The sequence below is a fragment of the Oncorhynchus keta genome, chromosome 31 (assembly GCF_023373465.1).
Source record: "Oncorhynchus keta strain PuntledgeMale-10-30-2019 chromosome 31, Oket_V2, whole genome shotgun sequence".
NCBI classification, from domain to species: domain Eukaryota; kingdom Metazoa; phylum Chordata; class Actinopteri; order Salmoniformes; family Salmonidae; genus Oncorhynchus; species Oncorhynchus keta.
In genome coordinates, this window is record NC_068451.1 from 21,884,180 (window position 1) to 21,899,347 (window position 15,168).

The following is a 15,168-nucleotide window of genomic DNA, read 5'->3' on the forward strand; positions in this document are numbered from 1 at the left end:
ACTGTCTTTTATCGATGGCGGTTATGATATTGTTTAGTATCTTGAGCGTGCCTGAAGTGCACCCGTGACCAGCTCGGAAACCGGATTGCACAGTGGAGAAGGTACAGTGGGATTCAAAATGGTCAGTGATCTGTTTGTTAACTTGTCTTTCGAAGACTTTGGAAAGGCAGGGCAGGATGGATATAGGTCTGTAACAGTTTAGGTCTAGAGTGTCACCCTCTTTGAAGATCTTTCCAATCTTTAGGAATCTCGGGCGATACGAAAGAGATGTTGAACAGACTAGTAATAGGGGTTGCAACAATGGCGGCGGATAATTTTAGAAAGAGAGGGTCCAGACTGTCTAGCCCAACTGATTTGTACGGGTCCAGGTTTTGCAGCTCTTTCAGAACATCTGCTATCTGGATTTGGGTGAAGGATCAGATTTCTGATTGAAAAGCTAGCCTTGGCTTTCCTATCTGACTGTGTGATTTGGTTCCTGACTTCCCTGTAAAGGGACTATTCGATGCTAGTGCAGTACGCCACATAATGTTTTTGTGTTGGTCGAGGGCAGTCAGGTCTGGAGTGAACCAAGGGCTATATCTGTTCTTAGTTCTACATTTTCTGAAAGGGTCATGCTTATTTAAGATGGTGAGAAAATTACTTTTAAAGAACAACCATGCATCCTCTACTGACGGGATGAGGTCAATATCCTTCCAGGATACCCGGGTCAGGTCAATTAGAAAGGCCTGTTCGCAGAAGTTTTTTAGGGAGCGTTTGACAGTGATGAGGGGTGGTCATTTGACCACGGACTCATAACGGATGCAGGAAATGAGGCAGTGATCGCTGTGATCCTGATTGAAAACAGCAGGGGTATATTTGGAGGGCAAGTTGGTCAGGATAATATCTATGAGGGTTCCCATTTTTACGGATTTAGGGTTGTACCTGGTGGGTTCCTTGATAATTTGTGTGAGATTGAGGGCATCTTGCTTAGATTGTAGGACGGCCGGGGTGTTAAGCATATCCCAGTTTAGGTCATCTAGCAGAACAAATTTTGAAGTTAGATGGGGGGCAATCAATTCACCAATGGTGTCCATGGCACAGCTGGGAGCTGAGGGGGTCTATAACAGGTGGCAACAGTGAGAGACTTATTTCTGGAGAGATTATTTTTTTAAATTAGAAGCTCGAACTGTTTGGCCATAGACCTGGAAAGTTTGACAGAACTTTGCAGGCTATCTCTGCAGTAGATTGCAACTCCTCCCCTTTTGGCAGTTCTATCTTGATCATCTTTCACTACTGTCAGAATTCTGAAAATAGCACTTTTTAAAACACCACCAGTCCTGACACATCCTTAGAGGTTCATAGGTTATTTATAACTCATGGCTAGGTTGTTCTGCTGTGTACTCCATGAAACCACTTGTGACACGAAGGAGTAAATTATTGATCACATCAGAGGAGAGATGTGGCTGACTCACCCTCATCACCTAAAACCGTTCTGTTTCTTTATTCAAACACTGCTTTGAATATGGGAAGAGGAGTTCAAATGCTTGAACTCTGAGATTTGAATTGTTCATGTATTGCTTTTGGATTGTAGTAATCACAGGTTGTGTTTGCTGCATCAAGATAAGTAGAAAGCCGAGATAGTTTTTGTATAATTTGTACAGCTCCGTTTAGTGAATGAAAACGTGGAATGTTCACAGTTTAAGTCAGTTGAACCTTGTATCGATACTACTGAAACCATAGAAGAGAACAAACTTGCCTGTGTTTCCCCAAAGATTCAAGGTTTTCCTACCAGCATTTAGCAGATGTAGAATGGTGTATACTGTAGTGACTGAACACACATTTGTATGTCCTCTCTTGATTAAGATACTTCTATGTTGGCCTTCCTCCCCTCCCCACCAGAGAAATCTGAACAATGAATTAAGCATTTTAAAACTGTAATTCAATGACAAATGACCCACAAAACCCTGTCGCTCTGTTTTCTTGAATCACTGTTCTTCACCTCTAAGCACAGGATGGGATATTTGTAATATCAGCCTGCTAGGGGTCACCAACAATATTAATATGTTCTATCACAGTTAGAACCATAGAGGTGGTTATAATAACACATTAATAAACACACCACCAACTTAGATTGTGTGGCTGGGTGTATTGTATTGTCTAGATTGGAGCATCTATACTGTGCAACACAATAAACAATTTGCTGCCATATTTGAGGTTTGAGAAACATAACCAGCATTGATAGTTAAGGGAATAAAACCTCAAGTGTTCTGCAAATGTGTTTATGCCGTTTTATGGATGTCAGAGAGGGGAGTTGAACACAACCACACATCAACCAAACCTCTATTTAGATTAAACAGAACATGAAGCACAAAGTCATCACATCCTGTTCTTAAACCTCAAATGTTCCATTGCAGCTGTTCACCTTTAGAGCTGAAACCATCACAGACTTTTCTCACCCATGAACTGTGTTGTAATAGCAGGAACAGGAGCTAATCAGAGCCCATCAGTAAAAAACAACAGCACTTTTACCCCACATTTTAACACTTTTGCGTCAATGTTTTTTATTCAACTAAACCAACTGATTGAAAAAGGCCCTGTGGTTTGATGTGTGCGATGATTACAACAAATGTACATTTTCATCAGCGATGCTGACTAGGCTTTGTCCGGCTATTTAGTAGCGAATGTCGCAACATACATTTATCTGAGTGTGCTATGTCATTGTTTACTTTTTTCCATCCCGAGGTGATTGTGATAAAGTGCAGTTATGACAATTATTTTATGGATTTACGAACCTAATCTATCCAAAGTAATTGTGCCAAAAATGGATTTGGTCAAATATATTTGAGCATATACAGTTTATTAATTAAACTGTAATCCATCCAAAAACAATTTATTGTTTTTGGTTTCATCAATAATTATAAATCTATGAATGGTGCTGTCCAAGCTGTCACAGAGTGCCCGCTTTGTGCTCTATCGTTTTTATCGTGATGAGATTACATTTTTTTATGACAACACAAACAAATCACAGCAAGCAGATCCGCAGTTCCATTCCCTACGACCATTCCGTGTGCTCTCCACATTCAAGATATCGAAGGTGACCTACTTTAGTTTTCAACTTAATTATATAATAAACAATTAACCTATTTACTTTTAATCAATATTATATAAATAGCAATATGTCTGTTTTAACATTATAAGCTACACAAAGAAATGTTGGTGATATAGGAATTGCCTCACAAAAGTAAAAGAGGCTGCTGTAGCCTAGCCTTGTGCAGGGCTTCCCAAACTCGGTCCTGGGGCCCCCTCCTGGGTGCATGTTTTGGGTTTTGCCATAGCACTACACAGCTTATTCAAATAACCAACTCATCATCATGCAACTTTGGGAAACCCTGGCCTAGTGTGTGGCTGCAACCTGGACTGAGGTAGACAAAACATAGTAAAATCACATCAGGGACACTCCAATTACAATGATATGTTAAATTTTGTATGGTATGTATACATTTGTAGATGTCCATAATCCATTTTATATAATATGTTATGAATTGCAATTTGTCGTGGCTTACGTTAGCTAGGTGGCTAACGTTAGGCTGGGGATTAGGTTAAAGTTAGGTTAAAGTGTTAAGGTTAGCTAACATGCTAAGTAGTTGCAAAGTAGCTAAAAAGTAGTAAGTAGTTGCAAAGTTGCTGAAGTTATCCAAGATTAGATTCAAACGTAACCATTTGGGTTGCTAGACATACGTGTTAAATGCCCACCCATTCACACCGACAGTTGCTAGACGTTCGTGTTATACGCCCACTCATTCACCCTGACCAACCACCCTACTTTTGCCTTAAGTAACTATACCAAAAATAACATATACTAACATCAGATATCCCGGGCTTATGTTTACTATGTTACATCTAGTCTGAGACCAGGCTGGTGTGTGGGAGAATGTATTCATATCGTGCACAGTGTCACATGGAATGACGCTGGAGAGACGAAGCAGGTACGGGGAGTCAAACATTTAATAAAGAACGGACATGAGACAGGAACAGCGTCAGTAAACTAATAATACAGACAAAAAACAATCAATGCATCAGCAGGGAAAATGACAAATATAGGCGAGGTAATAAACAGATAAGTGAGTCCAATATAGCTGAAGCGCATGACAAGGGAAGGCAGGTGTGCGTAGTGGATGATAGGAGTGAGTGATGCCTGGCACCCTCAAGCACCTGGGGGGAAGAGCAGGAGCAGACGTGAAAAATAGTCTAAACTTTATCAACTTTAATCTATATTCTATCAATAGCAATGATTATGATTAGGATACACGATTAAATTAATATATGTCAACTGTATTCAAAATGTCCACATGGATACTAAAGGAAAGTAAATCAAATGTAGTCTTTTGCTCACTCTAATCTGGAATGCATTTACCAGATGCTTGTCACCTTTCACATTTACCTAGTTTGTTTTCAGGTAATAATACAAGACAGTAAAAAATATATCAGTAGGCATACATTCTATACATTAGAGTAATAAAATATGAACAGGCCTAAAAACACAATAAAAATGCAGTGTGTGAAGAAAGCTATTGTTCCGAAAACGTTTCAAATCACAGTTGACAGTTTACCAAAGGTGTTAGAGCATAGGCTTAAGGCTATAACTTGGAAGGGTGCTTCAGGCAATATTTTAACAACTAATGTAATCCCTTTTTAATTCATATTCATTTGGGTTCTGATGTATGACACACAAATAATTGTGGCCACAATGAAAATCAGGATGTTTATGCTGAGAAAAACATGGTTCAGCCAAGTGAGAGCATGTTCCTGTTTGATTTCTGAAACAAGAGGAAAGTGGTTGTTACACTCATGTCTACTTGAATAGTAGGCTAACAAAACAGACACATGTCAAGTTGTACCAACACTTACCCTTTGGGACCAGTGTTGTCAACTCTGGGACCAGTGTTGTCAACTTTGAGACCAGGGTCATCTGGTTGATGTCTTACACAGGAAAAAGTAGAGATGGCCACTTTACAATATTCTAAACAATTTCTTTAGAATTTCATCAGAAATTCAGCTGCATAACAATGTTTTTGTTGTTGTAATGTAGCCTATATGCGTGTTACATTCTTAAAAGTGTTTCAAAAGTATGCATAAGCTACAACAATTTTGTGGTTGTTGGGTAACACCCAAACGTGTGCTTTCTGTCATTATGAATTATTATGTAACAGTACAAAAGTACAGAAAAAAACATAAGAACTTCTTTTGTGTTTTCACCTGCAAAAGTTTTTGAAAGCAAACTAAAGTTTTATCCATATTTTCTGAAAACCAATGTAATTTAAACCAATTACATGTCAATGGTGGTGTTGATGATATACATACCTTCAAAAATGTGAAGTGTGCCACCCTCCCCATAAACCTTGCTGTTGACACTGTCAATGATGCACTTTGCGATGCAAATTGGCATAATGGTGTCTCTCAAGGTCAGGTTTCTCAATGTCATAGTAGTAGCTGTTTTGCTCAAATTCATGTTGACACGATGCGTATATAACTCCAAACTTGTGACATCACCTTGATCTTCAATGATCCATCTCATTTTGCAATTTCTTATTTCCTCATGATCTGAGGTTATGTTGCAATAAAGAGCAGCTGTTTCCCCTACTATGTAAGCATTCTTTGAGGACCACTGGTTCATCCACACCCTGGCATTTGCAGGGACTAGGAGGAAACAAACATGCATAGTAATGAATGTCTGAACTACCCTTTAACCTTAACTTGCATGCAGTATGATTGTCAACATCTTCTGAAAATGTTCAAGGTAAAAGTGCCTTACGTTCTTATTTTAGAAATAACATCCATTATCTCAACCATAGCAATACTTATCTTAGATAATTATTATGGATAATAATATCTTACATATATTTGTTAAGTGTCTTACCTGGGAATAACAGCAATACTATAGAACACCAAAGGGGAAGTTTGCACATGATTCTGTAGATTGTTCTCGTTCAGTGTCAACTACAGATGAAAATGAACAACCCCTGTTTTCCTGTAATCATATAACTTCATACTGTAGAACAGAGTACAAAAAAAAGCCACAATGAACACAGAAACACAGAAACATTACGGAAGCCTGGAGACAGGATATGCTATATAGGCTACTTGTCATAAAGTGCAGCTTGGTCAATGGCTCCCCGTAACGTACAGTGGGGCAAAAAAGTATTTAGTCAGCCAACAATTGTGAAAGTTCTCCCACTTAAAAAGATGAGAGAGGCCTGTAATTTTCATCATAGGTACACTTCAACTATACTTATTTTCCACCATAATTTGCAAATAAATAAATTAAAAATCCTACAATGTGATTTTCTGGATTTTTCTCTCTCATTTTGTCTGTCATAGTTGAAGTGTACCTATGATGAAAATTACAGGCCTCTCTCATCTTTTTAAGTGGGAGAACTTGCACAATTGGTGGCTGACTAAATACTTTTTTGCCCCACTGTATATGCTAGGAGTCAGGAAGCAGGTGCAGAAGGTGTGTTTTAATAATGAGAATAAGCAGATAAACAAAACAGAAGAAGTGTACTGAACGTAAACAAGAAGACTGAGGCTACTGTGGGCTAAATAATCAAGGTAATGATGAAGTCCAGGTGTGCATGACAATGGGGAACAGGTGTGCGTAATTTTATTTGTACCTTTATTTAACTAGGCAAGTCAGTTAAGAACAAATTCTTATTTTTAATGACGGCCTAGGAACAGTGGGTTAACTGCCTGTTCAGGGGCAGAACGACAGATTTGTGTCTTGTCAGCTCAGGGATCTGAACTTGCAACCTTCCGGTTCCTAGTCCAACGCTCTAACCACTAGGCTACCCTGCATGCACCAATTTGTAAGTCGCTCTGGATAAGAGCGTCTGCTAAATGACTTAAATGTAATGTAATGATGGTTGCCAGGTGTGCGCAATGTGGGTTGCCAGGACCGGGTTTAGTAGACCTGCGACGTTGAGTGCAGGAGAGAGAACGGGAGTAGGCGTGACATTCCCAAACTTTTATCAGTTACTTTACCACCAACTTAATTATGATTTGTCAGAAGTACCCCCTCATGTGCATTTTAACAGTAGGCATGTGGTGTCATGAGTCTTCTCAAGTAACCTTATGTTGATAGGCCAAGTACCCCCAGGTGTCCTAGTACCTCTGGTTGGGAACCACTGAGCCAGATCATGCTGCAGTCACCTCATCTGACATCTGAAGATAGTTGATGATGGCAGACTATTTGATTAAATTGGTGTTGGATCACATAATCCTACCATCTTCACATAGGCTTACTGCAAGTTATAGCACATTGTCAAATTATATTTCTCAGATTCCCAAGCAATCTCTGCATATTTTCTCTGTTTTTATTGATATATAAAAGTACTTATATGAAACTGAATTGACTATCTTCTGAAGATTTTGTTTTGGTTTATGGTTTATCTTGGTTTGTCTGAATGTAACACATTTTTGAGTTGAGTCACATTGCCTTGAAATTAACATACTAGCAAGATGCCATGGGATTGTGGGTAATTGTGTGTCCCTTGAGTTCATATTTCTTTGTTTCTTGTTCCTGTGTTGGTGTCTAGAGGTGTTTGTGTGTTTGTCTCTAGCCAGATGATTTAAATGGCATAGTTCATATATTGGTACCATTTGCTAATTTATCAAACACTGCAACATAAACTCATAAACGTATTACCTACTGTAGGACGACAGATTTTGACTTCGCCAGAAACATTTCATTATAAATTCCCCCAAAATGATGACATTAGCTTGCCTTAGACTTTTATATTTTAAATAATCTACAAAATCATACTCTTCAAGTTCTCTTGAAGGGATGTTGTAGAATCTAGTTTTAGTGAAAGTGTCTGTCCTAACCGAATGCATACTGAAGATTACGGATATGGTTACATTATGGTTATATCCAAATTAAATACCTTGACTGACAGAAAAAAATATCTTTTTTTTGTCTCTTTCAGAATATGACATCGGTTTTCCTCTATATAACCATTGTATTTTTTACGCTACTTACCTATAATGGTAAGACACCTAACCTATTTTGTTGACTATTGTAATTACCTTGTCCTTGAGATATTTTAACCTGCAGTATTTTAAGAAAATGAATTCTCAATTAATGGACCATAACTGTTATGGTTGTTAATTAACTACAATTAAAGATCCAGTCTGTAACATTTACAGTCATTTTAAGTCATGAAATATAGCCATTGATTTTGAAGAATGTTCATGAACTAAATTATGTTTTACTTGTATTTGGTTTCTAGGTTTGGCAGAGAACCATAAACCAACCATTGAATTAAATTGTAATGCCGATCATAACCCCATATGTACTAACATCATGGATTGTAGATGGACTGGCTTCTTGAAAGACGTTGTATTTGATTGCCCGCTTGATAATGGTAAGTTCAGTGATTAGCATTTGTAAACGTGTTCTAAAATGTTTTACTGTATTTATCATTGGGAATTAATCCCAATGAAATGTTCATTCTTTTTATGCTGTAATATAGACAAGTGAAAACATTGTTCTCATGCAGTTGATTCATTTTTCACAAAACTACAGAAGAAGTTTCCCCCAAACACTGGTCCAGAGTCACAGTCTCTGAGTGCCACCAAGTCCTTTCTGACCTCTCTTGTTTTCCCTACAAATAATCATAATTGTAATTGTACTCAGTACCACCAGGGTTGGCAGAGGAGAGTGAAGAAGAGTGTTTCTAATGTGCACTTTTATATTATTTACTTTTCTAGACAAGTTTCAATGTTCAGTGGAGACGGATGAAGTAATGAAATACGATGAACAACCACAAACAGTACCAGTGGCACCGATATGCAAAGACAATAGAAGCTGTGGATTCCCTACAACATTTGTCGGTGAAAGTGTAAGATGCACCATACGTATGAGTAAGTAAAGGGGGCTTCCGACTGGCTCCTGAGTGGCTCAGTGGTCTAAGGCACTGCATCTCAGTGCTAGAGGTGGTTTGAATCCAGGCTGTATCACAACCGGCCATGATTGGGAGTCACATAGGGCGGCGCACAATTGGCCCAGCGTCGTCTGGGTTTGGCCGGTGTAGGCCGTCATTTTAAATAAAAATGTGTTCTTAACTGACTTGCCTAGTTAAATAAAGGTTAAATAAAAATAAAATAAATAAAGTATATAGCTTGTCATTTGGACTCATATAAATGTTTTATAATGCACACTATATGCCTTGTTTGACCTATTATACCATAATAATTTGAATGACAACAAGGATATCCATATCCTGAACTAGTAGTTGGTATAATTGAACAAACCAATTTGAGCAATGAATTACATCATTACATCAATGTGCATGTTTCAGTGCTGATTTTTATTTAGAAATAGTGTTTTTGACATATTTTCAACAGAAATACAGTCACCAATAACATCAAGAGGACCAGAAAAGATGGAAGATGGAAAAGGTAATTGATTGTTTACATTTTGGAATTCCACTAACGGTCCATATGTAGCCAAACGTAGCTGCTGCTCATGTTGGTATCTGTAATGATGGGGCAAAAGCCATGACAGGGAGACATAGTGGAGTGGTAACGCACGTGCAAGCAGTTGCTCCCGACGCTGGTTGGGTACACTGTAGCATCCACCGAGAGGCTCTTGCTACCAAGGGAATGCCTGACAGCTTGAAAGACATTTTGGACACTACAGTGAAAATAGTTAACTTTGTTAAAACAAGGCCCCTGAACTCTTGTGTATTTTCTGCACTACACAATGATATGATTGACCATAACTGTTATGGTTGTTAATTAACTACAAGTAAAGATCCAGTCTGTAACATTTACAGTCATTTTAAGTCATGAAATATAGCCATTGATTTTGAAGAATGTTCATGAACTAAATTATGTTTTACTTGTATTTGGCTTCTAGGTTTGGCAGAGAACCATAAACCAACCATTGAATTAAATTGTAATGCCGATCATAACCCCATATGTACTAACATCATGGATTGTAGATGGACTGGCTTCTTGAAAGACGTTGTATTTGATTGCCCGCTTGATAATGGTAAGTTCAGTGATTAGCATTTGTAAACGTGTTCTAAAATGTTTTACTGTATTTATCATTGGGAATTAATCCCAATGAAATGTTCATTCTTTTTATGCCTTTAATATAGACAAGTGAAAACATTGTTCTCATGCAGTTGATTCATTTTTCACAAAACTACAGAAGAAGTTTCCCCCAAACACTGGTCCAGAGTCACAGTCTCTGAGTGCCACCAAGTCCTTTCTGACCTCTCTTGTTTTCCCTACAAATAATCATAATTGTAATTGTACTCAGTACCACCAGGGTTGGCAGAGGAGAGTGAAGAAGAGTGTTTCTAATGTGCACTTTTATATTATTTACTTTTCTAGACAAGTTTCAATGTTCAGTGGAGACGGATGAAGTAATGAAATACGATGAACAACCACAAACAGTACCAATGGCACCGATATGCAAAGACAATAGAAGCTGTGGATTCCCTACAACATTTGTCGGTGAAAGTGTAAGATGCACCATACGTATGAGTAAGTATATACTGTAGCTTGTCATTTGGACTTATATAAATGTTTTATAATGTATACAATAATAATTTGAATGGCAGCAGGGATATCCATATCCTGAACTAGTAGTGTCATGAATTACATCATTACAGGTTTACATTATTGTGCATGTTTCATTGCTGTTTCTTATTTAGAAGTTGTGTTTTTTCCATATTTGCAACAGAAACACAACTACCAACAACATCAAGAGAACCAGACAATCTGAAGAATAAAACAGGTAATTTATTGTTTACATTTTGTATTAGATTTGATCACAATGACAATATCTCAGTTCCCCAGAAGAAGAAAAAGCATTGAGTTGGAAGATGTGGATGTATTAATACCTGATGTACAGAGATACATTGCAAAATGAAGGGTCTACTGGACAGAGGTTGATCTACAGCAGTGGTTCCCAAACGTTTTATAGTCCCGTATCCCTTCAAACTTTCAACCTCCAGCTGCGTACCCCCTCTAGCACCAGGGTCAGCGTACTCTCAAATGTTGTTTTTTTTGCCATCATTGTAAGCCTTCCACACACATGAGTGTGAGTTTTTGTCATAACCTGGCTCGTGGGAAGTGACAAAGAGCTCTTATAGGACCAGAGCACAAATAATAATAATCAATCATTTTGCTCTTTATTTCGCCATCTTATATATAAAATCTTATTTGTTCATCAAAAATCGTGAATAACTCACCACAGGTTAATGCGAAGTGTGTGCTTGAAAGGATGCACATAACTCTGCAATGTTGGGTTGTACTGGAGAGAATCGGTCTTAAATCATTTTCCACGCACAGTTTGTGCCTGTATGTCTCCTTGTCATGGCTTTTTCTCCATCAGTACAGATACCAACATGAGCAGCTACATTTGGTTATATATGGACCAATAGTGGAATTCCCACGAGAGAGTAACGGTTCATGTGATTGGATGTTAATTATTTGACCAGGCTACCTGTATTCAACATTGTGTTGTTATTTCGCTGAACACCCGATGGTTACATTTTATTTTGGGCAGTGAAACGAGGCTACTCAGGCGAGAGAGAAAAAACTCACCCAAATGTATAACCACGTTGGAAAATATAAGGACTGTTTGAAAATGTGAAAAAAAGGAACGTTTTTTAAATATGTATCACATTTTTGTTTGGAGTAACCCCGACCGTATTGCGCGTACCCCCTTCCCAGTTTGGGAATACCTGATCTACAGTATGTATCTGCATGGATTCATTTGAGTATCAATCGTGTATTGTTCCTTTGGAGTTCCATGTCATAGTTTTCATGTTTTTCAGAGCCAAAACACAATATAACCTGGTGGATTTGGTTAATAATTTGCCTTGGCATTAGCGTTGGCATTGGTTTTGGGATGAATCAATGTTAGGTAAGTTATCTACAGTAATATAATTGTGCTTTGTAGAGACATTTTTTATTCAGAATAATTTATTCTTAATAGGAGTATGATTAAGTGTTGATATACTGTAACTCATTACTGTAGTTTTTCAATAATTGCTATGATTTTGGAGCACCAACAAAAATAAATATGCAATCCAACCATTGTTTTATTCTCAGGAGAAAAAGGATTAATTTGAGACACGTGATGAGGCGCATATAGAAGTGGATGGAATGGTATAAAAAACAAATGAGGAGGTATTATTGCAGGGGTTAACCTATGGGTCCACTAGTATGAGCCATCATCACCATTCAGCCAGCAGGCTATTTTAATACTAATCTCATTGGGGTAAATTAATCACATTTTTTAAAAGATATATAAAATCTGCATGGATTAGTGTTTGCCATCATGTGTGATGCAGTGATGAAACACCTGAAAGAATGCCTACATTAACATACAGTACCAGTCAAAAGTTTGGAGACACCTACTCATTCCAGGGTTTTTCTTAATCTTTTACTATTTTCTACATTGTAGAGTAATAGTAAAGAAGACATCAAAACTATGGAATAACACATATGAAATCATGTAGTAAGCAAAAAAAGTGTTCAACAAATCCAAATATATTTTAGATTTGAAATTCTTCAAAGTAGCCACCCTTTGCCTTGATGACAGCTTGGCACACTCTTGGCATTCTCTCAACCAGCTTCATGAGGAATGCTTGAAGAAGTTCCCACATATGCTGAGCAGTTGTTGGCTGCTTTTCCTCCACTCTGCGGTCCAACTCATCCCAAACAATCTCAATTGGGTTGAGTTCGGGTGATTGTGGAGGACAGGTCATCTGATGCAGCACTCCATCACTCTCCTTGGTCAAATAGACCTTACACAGCTTGGAGGTGTGTTTTGGGTCATTGTCCTGTTGAAAACAAATGATAGTCCCACTAACCTTACAGTGAAATGCTTACTTACAGGCCCCTAACCAACAATGCAGTTTAAAAAATATGAATAAGAATAAGAAATAAAAGTAACAAGTAGTTAAAGAGCAGCAGTAAAATAACAATAGCGAGACTATATACAGGGGGTACCGGTACAGAGTCAATGTGCAGGGGCACTGGTTAGTTGAGGTAATATGTACATGTAGGTAGAGTTATTAAAGTGACTATGCATAGATAATAACAGAGTAGCAACGGCATAATAGAGGGGAGGGGTGGGGGGCAATGCAAATAGTCTGGGTAGCCATTTTATTAGATGTTCAGGAGTCTAATGTTTTGGGGATAGAAGCTGTTTAGAAGCCTCTTGGACCTAGACTTGGCACTCCGGTACCGCTTGCTGTGTGGTAGCAGAGAGAACAGTCTATGTTTTGGGGGGCTGGAGTCTTTAACAATTTTAGGGCCTTCCTCTGACACACCCCCTGGTATAGAGGTCCTGGATGGCAGGAAGCCCTCTGTAATGCCTTGCGGTCGTTGCCATACCAGGCAATGGTGCAACCAGTCAGGATACTGTTGATGGTGCAGCTGTAAAACCTTTTGAGGATCTGAGAACCCATGCCAAATCTTTTCAGTCTCCTGAGGGGGAATAGGTTTTGTGCCTTCTTCACGACTGTCTTGGTGTGCTTGGACCATGTTAGTTTGTTGGTGATGTGGACGCCAAGGAACTTGAAGCTGCAGGTCCGTCGATGAGAATGGGGTCCGGTCCTCCTTTTCCTGTAGTCCACAATCATCTCCTTTGACTTGATCACATTGAGGGAGAGGTTATTGTCCTGGCTCCACATGAAGCTGGTTGAGCTGTCATCAAGGCAAAGGGTGGCTACTTTGAAGAATCTCAAATATAAAATATATTTTGATTTGTTTGACACTTTTGGTTACTACATGATTCCATATGTGTTAGTTACTTCATAGTTTTGATGTCTTCACTATTATTCTACAATGTAGAAAATAGTCCAAATGAAGAAAAACCCTGGAATGAGTAGCTGTGTCCAAACTGTTGACTGGTACTGTACCTTAACAGAAAGTTTGAAAATGGTTTACAGTAGTTACTACAAATGTTATTATAAGGAGTAATTAATACGACCGCCACAAAATGACATACGATCAAAGGCTTCTCCCTCTTCTATTGTTAGTTTAATAATCTGATAATATGTGAAGCATGACTCAGGTGGAACGTGGGAGGTTTCCTAACATACACTCACTTAATCTACTCCCCATGACTCAACCTTACTGTTAACTGCTGGGGCTCAAACTGGATATAGCTGTTTTATTGTTTGTGACACTATTAACTACACTAACTGCATTAATCAGTTTTTTCAATTTTGCCTTCATCCTAACCCCATTTACAATACTTTCTTCAAGATACCAAACAAATAACATAATATTTGGTTAAGATATAATAAGATGATCATTTTAGAAGAGAGCAAAGGACTTTTTTTGTCCATGTCACTGGAATGATGGAATGAACTGTATTTGTCCATACAGTGTAGTTCCTGTTTTGCCTAACCCTCTCCTACCTAGGACTTATTGTTTACTACTTTTAAATATTTGTGCTCAATTTTAATTATTGAAATGTTTTTTTTATCTGTAATTTAGGATGTTATAATTGTGGGGATTTCTTCTACTGTTGTTTTTGATTTACAGTACCTACGGTGCATTTTGTGCTTGCTTCATTATCCTTATTGGGATGCACTCATTGCTTGATCATCAGCTAAATTATTGAATTGTTCATTGCAATTCTAATGTTACATTTTAGATGTTCAAGCAACTTTAAATAAGGTGAAGATTTCCTTTCTTAATTTAATCGAAAAAATAACATTTGAAATAACCGTAAATATGTGAAAACTGTGGAAAAAACAAGCTACAGTCTAATATGCATATGGAATTATATTGGTGCAGGCACATGATTCTACCTTGCACCTAGCAACGCCCTTAAACTGTGATGATGTAACAGAACCTCATGTGCCATAATGCTCAGGGAGATTAGCAGACATTAAACCAAATGAATAAAGCTGGGATTCAATCATTGCTGATTTTCTTATACTTCTCCCCGGTATTTATGCAGTGTCAGAGGTGCCTGATTTATTATGGCTGATAAACTTGTCTGCTTCCTATCACAACCCTGTGCACTCACTACATTGTCATTGGATATTGATATAGTATGAAGACACTCCCATCCTAACCTTCCTTTGTATTTTCGATATGAATTGTTTATTTTGTGAACTTTGGTGCTTTATCCACAATGATTGAATTCTGCCT

General features: G+C 38.0%; 2 long non-coding RNA genes across 3 annotated transcripts in view; one reads left to right on the forward strand and one right to left on the reverse strand.

The window, feature by feature from the left end:
- LOC118373827 (uncharacterized) overlaps window positions 1-14,937 on the forward strand; it is a 29,015-nt gene extending 14,078 nt beyond the window's left edge. Inside the window, exons 2-10 of one of the 2 annotated variants that reach the window (XR_004823486.2) lie at window positions 7,962-8,022; window positions 8,265-8,399; window positions 8,746-8,898; window positions 9,382-9,435; window positions 9,896-10,030; window positions 10,378-10,530; window positions 10,730-10,783; window positions 11,829-11,917; window positions 12,106-14,937. This is a non-coding gene — a long non-coding RNA (uncharacterized LOC118373827). The remainder of the gene's footprint in view (window positions 1-7,961; window positions 8,023-8,264; window positions 8,400-8,745; window positions 8,899-9,381; window positions 9,436-9,895; window positions 10,031-10,377; window positions 10,531-10,729; window positions 10,784-11,828; window positions 11,918-12,105) is intronic. The other variant, XR_004823487.2, reaches the window with a different exon arrangement.
- Window positions 3,967-6,129, reverse strand: LOC118373828 (uncharacterized). The gene is made up of 4 exons (XR_004823489.2): window positions 5,897-6,129; window positions 5,341-5,676; window positions 4,888-4,959; window positions 3,967-4,796 (listed from the first exon to the last, which is right to left on the reverse strand). It is a non-coding gene; the product is annotated as an uncharacterized LOC118373828 (long non-coding RNA).
- Window positions 14,938-15,168: the final 231 nt, after the last annotated feature.